Raw genomic sequence first — 4,717 nt, forward strand, 5'->3', positions numbered from 1 at the left:
TGCCTTTGTGGCTCTTACCACGGCTGAGATTAAGAAATTACACAAATCCCGTAATGCTGGACGTATGACTTACCAACCTAATGAGGCACTTGAAAAATTAAAAGATTGTCACCAGCTTACCATTAAGCCTTCTGACAAAGGAGGGAATATTGTGATTCAAACCAATGATCAGTACAGGAGTATGTGTCTAAAGATTCTTTCCAATAAGGATTGGTACATTCCCATCCCAAAATCTACTATCATCAGATACGAAACCGAGTTTTATGCTCTGGTGGATGGAGCGTTCTCTCAGGGCGTAATTAATCAAGACACGTGGGAATTTATCCGTATTAAATACCCGAAAATTCCAACATTTTACTGTTTACCCAAGGTCCATAATGACATTGTTAACCCACCAGGACGACCCATTGTATCTGGAAATGGCGCCCTAACTGAGAATCTCAGTATGTGGGTTGATTCCCACCTCAAACCCTTTGTACTGCACCTCCCATCCTATATTAAGGATACCATCCACCTCTTACAAAAAGTCCAGCATTTCAAAGTATCCCCAGGAGCACTACTGGTAGCGATCGATGTGGAGGCTCTTTATAGCTCAATCCCACATTCTTTGGGATTATCTGCTATAAAGAACACTCTCCTCCCAATTTTTCGGGGAGATTGTAGGCTCGGGGAAATTTCTTATCATGGCACTGGAATTTATACTTTATCATGGCGTTTTTTCTTTTGATGGCTCCCACTTCCTCCAGGTGCAGGGGGTTGCGATGGGGACTTCGTGTGCCCCATCGTATGCCAACCTGTACCTGGGGGAGTGGGAGAAGTTATTTTTGACTAGTACCCCTGTACAACCCCTCATTCATCTTGTATCTGGATGGCACCGATACATAGATGATGTTCTTATGATCTGGGAGGGTTCAATTCCAGAGCTTGAGCGGTTCATAAATATCATGAACTGCAATGATTTTAACCTTAAATTCACTATGAATTTTAGTAGCTCTCGGATTGCTTTTCTCGATGTCACCCTGCTAAAGAGCCCTGATGGGACCCTATCAACGGGACTCTTCAGAAAACCCACAGCGGGTAACACCATATTACACACCACCAGTGCCCACCCCTCTCCATTAATAAAATCAATACCATATAGCCAATACCTGCGCCTCAAGCGAAATTGTTCGACGCAAGAAGATTTTCTTCTAGAGGCGGCAGGACTAAGAGATAGGCTACTACTTAGAGGCTATTCCAAGAAAAACTTAAAAAGATCCTTTCAACGTGCTAATGGGCACCTTCGGTCACTCCTTTTGACTCAGACAGGAAAGAAATCCTCCGATAACAATGAGGCTGTTAGGATAATTACAAAATACCACTCCCAACATCAACTAACTAGAGACATTTTGAAACGATTTTGGCATCTGCTTTTGATCGATCCCCAATTAGGACCTTTCGTACCAAAGGAACCTGCGATTACATATCGCCGAGCTCAGTCACTCAGGGACCACCTTGTGACCAGTGAGTTTAAAGGCACCTTTAGGTGTGATCCATGCAAGAGGAAAGGCACCTTTACTTGTGGAGGATGCTCCATTTGCCGTTATATTAACTCCGATCGGCAAATTGTTCTACCCAATGGCCAACTCCATAAACCCAGACACTACGCCAATTGCAAAACCTTTGGCGTAGTGTATTTGCTAACTTGCCATTGCAAGAGGTTTTATGTGGGTAAGACCAAACTACCCTTCCATAAACGGGCATCCCGTCACCTGCATGCCATGCGTACGGCCAATCCTGATTTACCCCTTGGGCGTCATATTCTGACCGAACACGATGGACACTTTCTGGGGGTCAAATTTTTGATCCTTGATAAAGTCCATCCTAACCCCAGAGGGGGGGATTGGAACAAAATCCTCTTACAGCTCGAAACCCGTTGGATCGCTGAGCTAGAGGCCAATCACCCTCCTGGTCTTAACGAGCAGATCAGTTTTAGGCCCTTTTTGGAGGGCTTTTCATCTGGGGGGTGCGAGAAAGATTGATACGATACTGTGTTGTTTGGTATTTTTGCCTTTTTCTGTTTGCCTTTTGCATTTCATGTTTCTTGTCCAATTGACTTCTTTGTTTTCATCGTTGTGTAAACATTGATGATTTATGTAATCATTATTATGTCCCTGTATCCCCTGCGCATTCCCCTTTTTAGGGACTTCCCACAGGCTCAGAATTGTTGTCCGTGCAGTGTTTGTTTCACTATATATAGCTGGGCGCACGTAAGCCGTCCCCCTTTTGAGGGACGGCTTCCCCAGACCTGGTCCCTTCGCACCTTTCAGGTGTCGTTTGACCTAGGGTCTATACCTGCGCCCATAACAGGGATTTGTAAACTGCAGGGGTTTCATTCCTTTTACCCCTGGCTTTCCTGCATGTCCCTGGATCTCTTTTTGGCCCTTTGTCCATATACTTACTACTTTAATACCTTTACCTCGTTTGTGTCCTTGGCCTGGTATACATTGAACAATGTCCCCTCCTTATTTAAATGGCCTTATCATTTTCCTATTATATATTTTATGTCTGGTGTCCTTCCCAGCAGCTTTTTTTGACGTTTTTTACAACCAATAATCATTTCCCAGTTTAACCTTCACTGCTGACACCTTCTCAGCAGTCTTTGTCTCCGCACCGCCCCTTCCCTTTACATTAGCCCACTCCCATTTACTTCCTGTCCCACTCTCCTTTCCGTGTCAGGTGACTGACTGTCACCTGACAGGCCTTCTCATGCTGTCTGTTTACTACTGCCCACTTCCACACTACCGGCCTATTACGGCTCGCCTGGTCTCTCCGACCACGCCCGCCGTACCTAGGCCCGCCCCCTTACTTCCCTATATAAACCTCTAGCCGTCCAAACAATGTCAGACATTGCTGGACGGCAGAGGTACTAGTGACATGTCTGGTGGCCACACTGAGCGCTTGTCTCTTGTAAGTACTCCCTTACTCTGGATCCTTTTATTTATCACCTTTTGCATTGGTTCCCTCCTTCCTTATCTAATGCCTGTTTCTATTGCCATCCATTGTATTCACAGATTGGAGCTCTGCTAGCTCTCTACTGACACCTCTGGCCAAATTTAATATGACACATTTCTGCTAACCTCAGGTATGCAGTTATTTAATTATTATTTTTTGACATATTTTTCTACATATGGTTAGGTATTTCATTACATGTATATTTATCCTGTCCCTTTTTTTATGGACAGGTTTTTACATTATCATATGTTACTTTGTGACTATATGGGCCTGAGGTCTTGCTATATGTGATTCTGCACCGCCGGCTTCCTTCCTCTTAATTTCATCCAGAGGAGTCTTTCTGCGTCCTGATAGTGGTGTCCTTTCTCTGGGGTGTGCAGGGTTGATTAAACGCTGTGATTGGTATGTGTGTGTTTTTATCTGCACCTTTTGATGTATTTATTGCCATTTTTCTATTTTGTAACACTTGCAACATATATGCTTTCTTTGTTTTTTAGAAAAGTGGTTCTTATACTCGTTAACTACATATACTTCGGCCCCTGATGAAGGGTAATCCGAAACGCGTAGGGCCGTGTATGTCTTCATGGACCTTGCTTTTCAATGACACCTAACCATGTATTGTTTTTAAATAATTCTATGTGATATATGTGTACAATTTCCATTTTTGAATATTAAATTATCTATTTTTTGGATTACTGTGATTACTGTATACCTTTGTTGCCTTTAAAGCCCCATTTAGGGGGTCCCTCCACTTTTTTCTGGAGTAATGAAGATCACAAAGAAATAATTTTTGGTCACCAGCAATTAGTACATAGTCAGATTATTGTGTAGGAAACTTACCCAGTCACCTGCATAGGTTGATGAATTTCAATAGCTATGGGCTTCATGAAACCAAAAAAAGGGCAGGGGAGAGGGGGCATCCTTGTCTCATTCTCCTGCTTATTAAAAAGGCAGGTAAAGGTTAATTGCCTATCCTTTATGGGCCATTAGTGATTTGTACAAAGCTTCAATCCAACTTCTAAAACTTGGACAAAAACCCATGTTTTCCTATACTTTACATCATTATTTATCCAACTGATGAAGTAAAAAGCTTTTCAAATATCCAATGTCACTGGTACTCTGTGCCCTGGCTCCTCTGAAGGTAGCTCAAGGTGTTGAATTTCAATAGCTATGGGCTTCATGAAACCAAAAAAAGGGCAGGGGAGAGGGGGCATCCTTGTCTCATTCTCCTGCTTATTAAAAAGGCAGGTAAAGGTTAATTGCCTATCCTTTATGGGCCATTAGTGATTTGTACAAAGCTTCAATCCAACTTCTAAAACTTGGACAAAAACCCATGTTTTCCTATACTTTACATCATTATTTATCCAACTGATGAAGTAAAAAGCTTTTCAAATATCCAATGTCACTGGTACTCTGTGCCCTGGCTCCTCTGAAGGTAGCTCAAGGTGTGTAAACACTCGACACACATCAGTGGACTTGCTAGGCATCCGGTTGATGTCTATCAAAGAAGGACTTTCATGAGTCTGGTGCTCAAGATCTTAGTCACGATCTTCAATTCATAATTTTAGAGCAAGATAGGTCTATAAGAGGAACAATATGTGGGATCCTTGCCCCGCTTTGTTATTAGTACAATGTGTGCCTGGTATATAGATGGGGGTAACTCCATATTCTCCCAACGAGTATATATGTATTGTAGTTTAAGTACTAACCCTTCAGCATGGAG

The 4,717-nt window shown here is 42.7% G+C and overlaps 1 long non-coding RNA gene across 1 annotated transcript; it reads left to right on the plus strand.

Annotated features, from left to right (window-relative positions):
* The first annotated feature begins 2,766 nt into the window (after positions 1–2,766).
* LOC120935305 lies at positions 2,767–3,513 on the plus strand. Its single transcript, XR_005748403.1, has 4 exons — positions 2,767–2,949; positions 3,054–3,124; positions 3,225–3,396; positions 3,492–3,513. It is a non-coding gene; the product is annotated as an uncharacterized LOC120935305 (long non-coding RNA).
* Positions 3,514–4,717: the final 1,204 nt, after the last annotated feature.

Source organism: Rana temporaria, chromosome 4, assembly GCF_905171775.1.
Source record: "Rana temporaria chromosome 4, aRanTem1.1, whole genome shotgun sequence".
Taxonomy (NCBI): Eukaryota; Metazoa; Chordata; class Amphibia; order Anura; family Ranidae; genus Rana; species Rana temporaria.